This window comes from Cebus imitator, unplaced genomic scaffold, assembly GCF_001604975.1.
Source record: "Cebus imitator isolate Cc_AM_T3 unplaced genomic scaffold, Cebus_imitator-1.0 Scaffold52, whole genome shotgun sequence".
Classification (NCBI taxonomy): Eukaryota; Metazoa; Chordata; class Mammalia; order Primates; family Cebidae; genus Cebus; species Cebus imitator.
In genome coordinates, this window is record NW_016107367.1 from 6640588 (window position 1) to 6653350 (window position 12763).

The 12763-nt window shown below is 43.4% G+C and overlaps 1 long non-coding RNA gene across 1 annotated transcript; it reads right to left on the minus strand.

The window, feature by feature from the left end:
- Positions 1–2336: 2336 nt before the first annotated feature.
- Positions 2337–9876, minus strand: LOC108304105. The gene is made up of 2 exons (XR_001825129.2): positions 9104–9876; positions 2337–2598 (listed from the first exon to the last, which is right to left on the minus strand). It is a non-coding gene; the product is annotated as an uncharacterized LOC108304105 (long non-coding RNA).
- Positions 9877–12763: the final 2887 nt, after the last annotated feature.

The window sequence follows — 12763 nt, forward strand, 5'->3', positions numbered from 1 at the left end:
AAAGGAAGGAAGGGAGGAGGAAGGAGGGAGGAAGAAAAGAAGGAGGGGGAAAGGGAGAGAGGGAAGAAGGAAAGGGGGGACGAAGGAGGGAAGAAAGGAAGGAAAGAGGGAAGGAAGAAAAGAAGGGAAAAAGGAAGGAAGGGAGGGAGGGAGAAAGAAGGGAAGGAAGGAGGAAGGAAAAAAGGAAGGAAAGAAGGAGGGAGGAAGGGAGGAAGGAGGGAAGGAGGGAGGAGGGAAACAAGGAGGGAGAGAGGGAGGAAGGAAAGGAGGAAGGAAGGAAGGACAGAAGGAAGGAGGAAAAAGAGAAAGAGGGAGGAAAGCAGAAAGGAAAGAAAGGAAGGAAGGGACGGAGGGAGGGGGAGGGAAGGAGGGAAAAGGGAAGGAAGGAGGAAAGAGGGAAGGAGGGAGGAGGGAAAGAAGGAGGGAAGGAGGAAGGAGGGAAGGAAAGAAGGAAGCAGGGAGGGAGGAAAGAAAGGATGGATGGAGGGGAGGGAGGCAAGGCTGGAAAGGAAGGAAAGAAGGAGGGAGGAAGGGAGGGAGGAACAAAGAAAGGGGAGCAGGGGAAGAAGGGCACCTTGTCTACACTCGGAGGCAGACCTGTGCAGGCTCTTCCCCTCTTCTTTCAGCTGACCTCACTTCCTCTGTTTGCCCATTTGTTCTTGCAAGTGTAGTGTTCCCTCCTGGTGGTGCCCTCTATGGCATCTCTCCAGGAGTGCCTCTCTGATACCATGTATGAATGTGGGTCCCCAAGGTCCATTCAGTGCTTTACCTCCTTGCTTTCCATCTATAGGATCTCTGTTGGTGCCTTTACGAAAACATGGAAATTTTTCAGCCGCTGTGGATTTCTCTTGTTGTTCAGCAAAAGAGGAACTTCAGTCTCAGGGCAATTTCAACTTTTGATAAATTGCATAAGGTTGGAGTGAGGTGTGCAAGAAGCCCACATGCACATTTCTTCTGCCACCAAAATCCCTAGTTTCAGCTTCTTTCAGTGACTTGAGACCTTCATGACGTCCCCTTCGATTTTCAATCTAAACAGAAGAGCTGCTTCTTGTCCTGTTTTTGCCCCAAATCCCCCACCATATTAGGGCTGATTTCTTTTTCAATTACATTCTTTATTAGCTTTCTCTTTCTGAAAATAAAATTTTAGTTTTAACTATATGAAACTCATTTGCATAACTCAAAACTGGTCAAATACCAGCATTTCAAATGGATCAACCTAATGACAAAACATAACAATAAAAATAATACATGCAATATTATCTCTACATAAAATAGAGGAATTTTGAAAAATTCAAAATGTATAAAAGTAAAAATATAAATCACTCATTTCAATGCTGGGCACAGTGACTCATGCCTGTAATCCCAGCATTTTGAGAGGCCAAGGCGGTCAGACACCCTGAGGTCAGGAGTTTGAGACAGCCTGGCCAACATGGGGAAACCCCGTCTCTGCTAAAAATGCAAAAATGAGCTGGGCTGGTGGCAGGTGCCTGTAATCCCGGTCACTCAGGAGCCTGAGGTAGGAGACTCTCTTGAACCTGAGAGATGGAGGTTGCAGTGAGTTGAGATTATGCCACTTCACTCCAGCCTGGGCAACAGAGCAAGACTCTGTCAAAAAAAAAACCAAATCACTCATTCCTTTCAGACAGGATCAAAGTGAACAATCTGGTGTTTGGCCTTCCAATTATTTTCTATTTTTAACTTTAATACACATTATTAGAGCATTAGTAATGCATGTCTTCCCAACATATTTAAGGTCATAATTGCAACTGTTACCACTAACATGAATAAGCATGTACGTCAGTAACTACGCACAGACACTGTGCTATGCACGCCACAAATATGAACTCATTTAATCATCATAGCAAGCCCAGGAGGCAGGTAGTACTGTCAATCTAATTTTACGCAGGAAAATCGTATGTACAGTTTGTACTCACTTTCCTAACTTCATTTATGGTTCTCACACATTGTTCAAAATTCCTTGAGATCATATTCTTCAATATTAGCAGAGTTCTTCATAAGTTTGTGCTAGGAGATCAGCACATGTGCTATGAAGGGTCAGATGGTAAGTATTTTAAGCTATGAGGGTTGGACAGTCTCTGCTGTAAGCACAGAACTCCGCTGTTGTATTGAGAGCCACAGCCCGCACGCAAAGAAATGGGCGTCACTGTGTCCCGGAGAAAGCCTATGAACAAAGCAGGTTCCCAGACGCCGGGCTGCGGTGTGTCGGACTCTGCCCTACTATCAGTTGACTGTTTTCTATTGTTGGACATTTAGTCTTCTTATAATTTTTAACATGCAAATGAGAATTTCGATCTAGTTCAATCTGTTTGCCTTTGTTTTGGCTTTGTTTTCATGACTTTACAACTCAAGAGAGCTTTGTCCATTTGTACTGAAGTCCTTATCTGTAGGATCTCTGCTGTTGCCTTTAAAAATGTGGAACTTTTTCAGCCATTGTGGAGTTCTTTTGTTGTCCAGCAAAAGAGGAACTTCCATTCTCAGGTCAATTTCAATTTTTAATAAATCCCATAAAGTTGGAGCAAGATGTGGTAATAAGCCCATATGCTGTAATAAGCCCACATTTCTTCTGCCTCCAAAATCCTTAGAAATTATAGGACGAAAGTGTTAACAATGAAAAAAGAAAAATTACATAAAACTCTGAATACAAAAAATACTTGCTAGGGTCTGAATACTTGTGACCCTTCACAATTCGTATGCTGGAACTCTAATCCCCAAGATTACAGTGTTAGGAGGTGAGGCCTTTGGGAATGGTATCAGGGCCCCTATCAGAACCCCAGAAAGCTGCCTTGCCCCTTCCACCTTGTGAGGACACAAAAGAAAGCTTTACTTACGAACCAGAAAGTGGGCCCTCACTAGACACTAAATCTGCCAGTAGCTTATCTTGGACTAACCCAAATGGAATGCTATAACACCAGTGTAAACACACACATACGAACCCTCATACTCTGTACAGTAGGTTTCCTATGATGCATTAGCGTTCTATTGCTGCATAGTGCCCTAAAACCAGGGGTCCCCAGCCCCCGGGTAATGGACCGGTACCAGTCCATGGCCTACTAGGAACGGCCCACACATCAGGAGGTGAGTGACAGGCAAGTGAGAGAAGCCTCATCTGTATTTACAGCCGCTCCGCATTGCTAGCTCTGCCTCCTGTCAAGTCAGCGGCTCCATTAGATTTTTATAGGAGCATGAACCCTGTTGTGAACTGTGCATGGGAGGGATCTTGGCTGCATGCTCCTTATGAGAATCTAATGCATGATGATCTATCACTGTCTCCCATCACTCCCTGAGGGACTGTCTAGAATAAGCTCAGGGCTCTCACCGATTCTACATTATGGTAAGTTGTGTAATTATTTCAGTTCTATTACATTGTAATAATATTATCAGGTTGGTGCAAAAGTAATTGTGAGTTTTGCCATTGAAAGTAATGAAATAAAGTGTACAATAAATGTAAAGTGCTTGAATCATCCCCAAACCATCCCCCACCAACTCCTGGTTTGTGAAAAAAAATTGTCTTTCACGAAACTGCCCCGTGGTGCCAAAAAAGTTTGGGACTGCTGCCTGAAACAACCTCCATGTATTGTCAGGTGTCATGATGGTGTCACAGGACTCTGCTTGGGGCCTCACAAGGCTACATTGAGGGTGTTGGCTGACTGCTTTCTCATCTGCAGCTTGGTGACCTCTTCCAAGCAATTCATGTTGTCGGCAGAATTCGGTTCCTTGGACTGTAAGTTCTTCTTGACGATCACGTGGGGGTCCCTGAGTTCCTTGTGGCTGCCTTGTGGTGCTGTGGCTCCCTCCACAGGGATCCGTCACATGCACAGTTCTCAATAGGGTTCACGCTCCTATGAGGATCTGATGTAGCCAGCGACGACAGGAGGCGGAGCTCAGGGGGTAATGCCAGCAATGGGGCGTGGCTGCCAACACAGAGGAAGCTTCACTCACTTGCCTGCCATGCCCTCCTCCTTCTGTCTCCTTCCACCACAGGGGTTGGGGACCCCTGGCTTACATGGATTAAATGTAGGCTTAGCAGTTATAGCAAAAACCCAAAATAAGTGGCTCAAAGAAAAGAGAAACTTCCACTCACCTAACTGTCTAGAGTCTGGCATGGCAGCTTCATGGCGCTAAGAACTCAGGCTCCTTCTGCCTTCTGAATCTGCCGCCCTAACTTGCTACCTGACCCACCTCTCAGTCTCCCTTCAAGGTGGTAAACTGAGGAAAGAAGGGAAACTCTTACACATTTAAAGGCATGTGCCCGAAATGGCACACAAACATCATTTGCCTTCACAACCAAAAATCTGAAACCTCTAACAGCCTGAGCTTTGAAACTTGGCTACCCCTAGCCACAGAGAAGCTGGGAAAGTATCTCCTAAGAATTTTCACTCAGCTACAAGTCAAGTGTTCTCTTATCTTAGAAAAAGGAGAGAATCAAGGTTGTGGACAATTAGCAGTCTCTGCCACAGTAGTCAAAGATATATCTTTTTTAAAAATCACCATGCCAGATCATTTTAATAACAAATTCCCCCAAATCTTTAAAAAATAGTTTCAGATCTATTGACTTTTTTAGAGCATAGGAAGGGCAGAAAGCTTCCCAGTCCACCTTTCAGGTTGGCATCACTTCATTAAAAACAAGAATAATGCACAGATAAAGAGAACTACAGGTCAGTACCACTTATAAACATAGAAGCAAATCCTAAATAAAATATGATCCATGGTCTGTGATGGAAATCACACAACTTGATCAAGTAGAGTCTAATCCCAGTAATGCAAATACGGTTCAACATTAGGAAATTCACTTTATTAACAGATTACAGGAGAAAATCATATGGTCACCTCAAAATATGGTGAAAAATAATCTAATAAACTAAAATACCTAATCCCCAAATTTAACTTTAAAAACACAAAACTGTTTATTACTTGGAAATAGCAGGAAATTTCCTTATGTTGATAAAGAACACTGTGGCATTGATTGCTCTGGTCACCCATCATCCATTCTCACTTCCTCCCTTTTGTAATTGTTCCTAACCCCTAGCTTTAGGTGGGTATGTGGTCACTAAATTAGAGACTACATTTCCCAGCCTCCTTTGCCATTGAGAGTGGTCAGGTTATTAATTTCAACCAATAGGATGTGAATAGAGGGGATACCTACAATTGCCTTGTTACTGCTTTAAGAGGGAGCTGTTTTCATTCGACATCCCTTTCCCATCTCCAGCTAGCTGGAAAACAGCAATGACTGAGCATGTTTGGAAGCTACCTGGAGAGACTAGCAGAACCAGCCCTGGGCTGCTTACCCTGGACTATCACTGTGAACTCTTATGTAAGAGATAAATTAGTTTCTATCTTATTTAAGCCATCGTATTTTGGAGACTTTTTCTTGTACCATTTAGCCTATGCCCTAAATCACCACAAACATAATTTCCAATCATAAATCGTTAGAAGAATCCCTATTAAAGTCAGGAACATGAAAAGGATACCTGCTATCATCTTTATTATACAACATTTAGCTGGAGGTACTAGTCAAAACAATTAGGTGAGAAGAGTGATAAAATAATAAGTATAAGAAAGCAAGAAATCTAAATTCCCATTTTGTGCGGGCAATATGATCATTTGCTTTTCAACTGAAGAAGTACTAGAAAGAATAAGAGATTTCAATAAGCTTCTGGAATACATATAATAGATTTTCTTTTGTATTGCTTTTTTTAAAATTTTAAGTTCCGGAATACATGTGCAGGCTGTGTAGGTTTTTTACACAGGTAAATGTGTGCCATGGGAGTTTGCTGTACCTATCAACCCATCACCTAGGTATTAAGCCTCGCATGCATTAGCTATTCATTCTGATAATAGGTTTTCTAAACAAATGACCAATTAGAAAATATAATGGGAAAAAAATCCTGTTCACAGAAAGAAAAAAAAATGCTGACAAATATGTAGAAATAAACTTACGAAAAATGTGCACATTCTATTTAAAAAAAAAAACTGTAAGCTTTCTCAATGATATAAGAAGACCTAAAAAATCAAGAGCATACTATTTTTAGATGGTATACTCTGCTATAAAGATGTCGGTATTCCTCAAATTCACTTTTAAATGTTATGTATTCCCAATAAAATGTTTATAGAACTTGATAAAGGGATTTTCAAGTCCATCTGTTTGAGTCCAAGAAGAATAAAAACATCAAACATCTCACATGTTCTAGTAGCTAAAGTACTAGAAATAGACACAGAAACAGACGAGAGAATACAGAAGAACCATTGTATAAATGACAATTTTGTTGGTGGTAAAGATGGTACCTTACATTAGTAGAGAGCACAGACTATTTGAGAAATAACCTTGAGATAATTGGTCCTCCATCTAGAAATAATTTTAGAACTTTACCTCACACCATATACAATAATGGATTCTAGTTAAATCAAACAGCTAATAGTAAAATTCTAAACTATAAAAGCGTATGAATAAAAGAGAGGGGAACATTCTCTAGAATGCCAAGCAAGGCACAAAAGAAGCCCTAAAGCGGAAGATCTCAAATCTTTCCCTCTGTTCCAGCCACACTCCTAGCAGTTCCTGGACATTGCAGGCATGCTCATCTCTTGCTATTCCCTTGGCCTGGCTGTTTCAATGTTATCTGATTAAGGAGACCTTTCCTGATCCTTTTTGAAAAATAGGCTCAGCTGGGCACCACAGCTCATGCCTGTAATCCCAGTGTTTTGGGAGGCTGAGGCAGGAGGATCGCTTGAGGCCAGGAGTTCAAGGCCAGCCCGAGCAACACAGTGAGAACCCAACTCTACAAAAATAAAATAAAATAAAATAAGCCAGGCTTGCTGGTGCACACCTGTAGTGTCAGCTACTCAGGAAACTGAGGTGAGAAGATCACTTGAGCCCAGGAGTTCAAGGATGCAGTGAGCTATGACTGTGCCACCACACTCCAGCCTGAGAAGAAGAGCAAAACCCTGTCTCCAAAGAACAAAAAACAAACAAACAAAAAAAAATAGGCTCTAAAAGTAAAGTAAGGCTCTACTGCAATTCTGTGCTGAGGCATAGCTCTACAGGAATGAGGTGGAATGCAGGGGTTTTCTTGTTGGAAACATCCAACAGATTAGTTTGTCTAACAACCCATTTATGTCCTAAAGTCTCTCCACAATCTGTGCTTACATACTTCCAGTGTCAGGGAAAGCATTATCCTCTAGGAGGATCTGTTCTGTCAATCTATCCACCAACCCATCATCCATCCACCCACCTATCTACCCATCTTCCAACTACCCACCCATCCTTCCTTCCATCCATCCATTTATTTGCTGCATCCCCATCTTTCCATCCCTCTGTCCATTTATCCATCCATCTACCCACTCATTCATTCACAGCACCATTACGCAAACATTTACAGAGTGTATATTATGCACCAGGCATGGTGGTAGGCACTGGGGTTTTTGAATTGAACACATCATGGTCAGGCTGTCAAGGACTTCAGAATCTTGTGCATGTAAACAAATAACAGTAACACATTGTGACAAAGCTATAATAGAGGTCCTTTTCAATTGCTATGGAAGAATAGAAGTAATAACTTCTGGTGGTGTCAGAGAAGGTTCCCAGCAGGGATAGCATGTTAGCCAGAAGTTGAAGAAGGTCTAAGAGATATTCTCCAAGCAGAGAAGGGGAAGAAGGGCATTATAGATGGAGGAAACAGAAAACAGAATGCAAACATGTACTCACATGAGAGCTTCATAAAATTGCAAATAGGGGGCCAGGACTGGGGATGCATGGGAAGGGGGAAGTGAGGCGGAAGAGAGGCATCAGGCAATGTGCCTGGAACAGTGACAAGAGATGGATTCTGAAAGTCTTTGCAAATGTTGCTTAGGTTAAAGTTTTGGTGAGTAGAACATTCTCTAGAAATCTCCATAAAAAAAAATATGTAAAGAATCCCCATGATGTTCTTACATTAATCTGTGCTGCTGGCTTGGGCTTAGATGCAGCTTTGCAGGATATATTTTTTAAAGTTTCATTATGCCACTGTACATCAAAATAGGCAAATATAAATTATAATACGGTCATGCCAATAGGACTTGCAAACACAATATTTTAAATTTATATTGCATTCCAAGACCCATAAAAATTATTCTGAATGGCTGTTTGCTTTTTGAAACCAAATGAAAAGGTATTTGCAATTTGATTATTAACAAATCAAATCACTGATATGATATTGGATTCGGTACATCTCAAACTGACTGAGTGAAAAATCCTCAGTGGTCAATTATGTAGCATGGCTGGTTTATAGTTTCCTGTGTGTCATTAAGAAAAAGCACCACAGCCAACTCAGATTCATTTTGATTTATTTTAACCATTTCTCTACTCTGAGAATTTCTCTCCTAGCCTCTACCAGGCATAGCAGCTTTGCCCTAGCTGACCTTGGTGTGGATATGACCTGTTGGATTGTTGACTAAGTGAACAGTTACTGGGTGGAGGCCTAGGTGAATGAATGAATAAGTCGAAGGAAGCATTATCACATGGGTGAGGGAATTCATACCACGTCTACTGCATTCCAGATTGGAATAATTGGACTCTCAAGAGCTGAGCTGCTTTCACAGTGGAAAGAGTGCTGGTTTTCTGCTCCCCAGCATGTAGTCACCCTTATTTTTGATACCACTTTGTGGTTTTGCCCTGTGTCCTTGACTAACATAAAAGTCCCCCTTTTTTAGGTATGTTCAAAGCCTTTGGAGAATAATCAATAAAGAAAAATAATATGCCTTCCAGTAAAATTGATCATCCTAGATTGAGCCTCCTGTTCAGTGGCTCTGATCCCTCTTCAGGTTTGGGGGAAACCTCTTCCTTCCAGCAAAGATATCTCTGTCTTACCTTGGTAAGGTGTGCTTTTGTCTTTGAGAAAGCCTCTTCCCACTCCCTTCAGTGTGAGACCTTTCACTCCCAGGGATCCTCAGATGACCTAAACTTTGTCAATGTACAGAAATGCATGACTCCAGGAAACACAGGATAAATGTCTCCTGCTGAGAGGTCACTCCGTTTTGCCTTCTGATTGGAAACAGTGAGTTTTAGTTCTCTTCCTCTCTATGAAAGGATTTGGGTTTAGGGGAATCACACCTTGTCCTGCTCAGTTTTGAGCCATCTCCAGATGGCTACAGGTGCGAACAGTCCCTCTTCCAGGTAGACACTGCTTCTGTGACAGCTCTCACAGGCTTCTTGCTATGCTGTTTCAAACCTGAGCCTTACAATGAGTTGGGCAGGACAAGAATTATATTCTTTTTTTTTTTTTTTTGCTTTGAAATTTGGAAACAAATTTTATTTAAGATCTGAAATACAATTCCTAAAATATCAACTTTTCCAGAAAACCATGGCTACACAATAATGCATTGCCTCTATCATGTTAGAATGTGCATTAGACTCAAATACAAAAACCATGAAACAAATCACCATCCTTCAACAATTTAAGCAAAGATAGAATGCCTAAGAACAACGGAGATGGACTTGCAGAGTATGGGCTGTTTTACTTCAAGCACCATAAAAAAAAAAAAAAAAAAAAAAAAAAAAAGCACAAATGCATGGGTTTTCAGGTATATACATTAAGTTGAAACTTTGGCACTAGGAATCAGGGCGTTTTTCATGTAGCATTAACACATATTAGAAAATTGTGTAGTGTCAAAGGGATAGGAACCACCAGCATTCAAGCAATGTTGTCAACTAGGCAATAAAATGTTCTACTGAATGTTTCTTCTTTGTTCTAATTACTGCATACACTGGTAGCAACTTTGAAATGAGAAAAGGAGCTTACACTCCTTTTATTTTCTGTTTAAAACAGAACAGAAAACAAACTGAAACATAAGCCCTGTGATACATTAACGATTTTAAAGAACATCTTTTTTTTCTAGAATGAGAGGAAACAAAGGTTTAGGAAAGTTATGTGTCTTATACAAGGTCACAGAAACGGCCATCTACTTGTGCCTATCCAGGGTCCTCAGTAATAGGTATTTCCCTTAGATATATATATATTTTTTTCTTGAGACAGAGTCTTGCTCTGTCACTGGGCTGGAGTGCAATGGCACAATCTTGGCTCACTGCAACCTCCACTTCGTGGGTTCAAATGATTCTCCTGCCTCAGCCTCCTGAGTAGTTGGGACTACAAGCATGTGCCACCATGCCCAGCTAATTTTTGTCTTTTTAGTAGAGACGGGGTTTCACCATGTTGGCCAGGATGGTCCTGATCTCTTGACCTCATGATCTGCCTGCCTCAGCTTTTCAAAGTGCTGGGATTACAGGCATGAGCCACCGTACCCAGCCTAGAGATCTTTTAAGAGGTGTTTTCCCCCATATTCAGGACTCGATTTGGGCAGAGCTGATGTTCATTCCATCTTGGAGGGTACAGAATGCTCCTTCCATAGCCCTCCCCTCTGGCCCCATCAGGAACGTTTCAAGAAGAAGCCTGTTACCAGCCAGTGAGGTGTATTTCCAGGACTTTTGTTGAAAGCAGTGAGCAACAGTAGGTCTGTTCACTGGTACTGCTGGAAGCAGGGTGAAACTAGTCTGACAGTTCTAGGGGACAGGCAGTGGAGAGAGATGGTTTAGAAAAAAAAACGGCACAAGGGAGCAAGACATGACACAGGGAAAACACAAGACCCAGTGATATCCTTTGAGCTCCTGGGTCCAGCAATGCCTGAAATTGGGTCTCCCTGAACTTTTACATTATATATGTATTCTGATTCTGCAAACAATCCGTCTCAGAATACAGCGGTGTAAAGCAGTCATTTATTATTATCTACATGGTCCTGTGGGTTGATGAGCTCAGCTAGGTGGTCTTGCTCGGTATCATTGACTCTGTTGTGTTCAGATGCCAATCAAGCCAGATGAGCTGGGGGCTGGCCAGGCATCTCTCTCCATGCAGCCTTCCACATGGCTCGTGTGGACTTCCTCACAGCTCGAGGCCTGGGAGAGCAGGACTTCCTACTTAGTATCCGACTTTCCCTAGAGTGAGTGTTCCAAGGAACAGGGTGAGGGCTGCAACTTCTGCCTTGGAGGCCAGTTGCATTATTTCTGTGGGTTACCAGCCATTTCCAGGGGTTACTAGCAAGTCTCAGGGCAAACCCGGATCCAAAGAGGAAGCTACACAAGGGCATGAATCCGGAAGGCATGAGTCATTGAGAAGCTGCCTTTGGAGACCCGCTACCATGACACGCCAGTCAGCACATTCCCTTCAATGCCCGAAAGTTGGGTTGCTGCCACTCACAACTACAGCCATAGCCAGGGTTAGGATGCAGCCCTGCTCTCCAGTCTCCCCTCTCAAGCCCAATTCAGATGCCGCTTCTTCCTGCACCTCCCCCATCCTCCTACCCCTACCAGAATTAACCTCTTCCTTCTTGAAATCCACAGCTCTGTTGGAAATCAGTAGAAAGAACTGAAGTCATCTATGAGGCCAACACCCTAGGGAGGAAACTAAAAGCCGGGGAAACTGAGACCCAGCGAGGCAACACCAAAGTCACTCAATATGTTTCTGGATTCAGGGAAGAGCCCTTTTCACATTCTCTCTCACAGAATGGATATATGTACATAGCTGATTCTCTCCACTGGACTGTAACCTCCTGATAAGCAGGGATTGTGCTACCACTTCCCTGTACCCCCCACCGCACCTGGACGGGGTTTGAACAGGGGAGTGCTGCAGAACTTGTTTGCTGGAGCAACTTTTACCTCGGGAGCTTCCCAAGTGTGCTCGGCTCTAAGCCATCGTCCAGTTTCTGGGGAGCCCTTTCTGCTCCCACTAGAAAGTAAGGGCAGGAAGGACAAGAGGCAGCACGACGCAGCAGAAAAGCGGCAAACGGGCTTGGCATCGGGCAGACCTGCGTTCTATTTAATTTGTTTAATTTATTTTTTTGAGATAGAGTCTCACTTTGTTGCCAAGGCTAGAGTGCAGTGGTGCGATCTTGGCTCACTACTGCAACCTCCACCTCCTGAGTTCAAGCAATTCTCCTGCCTCAGCCTCCTGCATAGCGGGAATTATAGGCGTGCGCCACCATGCCCGGCTCACTTGTGTATTTTTAGTGGAGATGAAGGTTTCACCATGTTGGCCAGGCTGGTCTTGAACTCCTGACCTCAGGTGATCTGCCTGCCTCAGCCTCCCAAAGTGCTAGGATGCAGGTGTGAGCCACCGCGCCTGGCCAGGCCTGCATTGGAACACAGGCTCGGCAAATTGCCAGGTGAACCTCCATTTTCTTATCTGTAAAATGGGATGGGATAATTATGCCTTCCTCCTAGTCATGTGGCTGTGCAATGCAATAATGTATGCAAAAGGGCATTGAGAACTCTAATAAGCTTCACGTACGCAAGGGGTGGGCATCATTAGCAAATTTGGATGCACAGACGCCTGTGCGCTGACGGGACTGGCAGGGGATGGAGGGCACCACAGCCCAGATCCCCGGAAGAGCTGCCCCCTCTGCCTTCCCTCCTTACTCTCCCCCACAGCTTTTTCCAGGCCCAGGAAAGAGCAATGTCACGAAGAGCTGCCCGTCACAGCCCAGGGCCAAGGAGAGCCTGAGCCCCCTCCGATTTCCACTCTCCCCAAAGATTTCCACCCATTACTAGCCCCGAGTGGGGAAAGAGACATGACTAATTGTGCCCACAGTTGCCTCCTAGCATGGACAATTAGCCACCTGCATCCAATTCTGAGGGACCCAGAGGCTAATTGCATCTGCCAGACCCCATGGGCTGTGTGTGTGGGTGTGTGTGGGTGTGTGGGTGTGTGTGACTTCTTGAGCT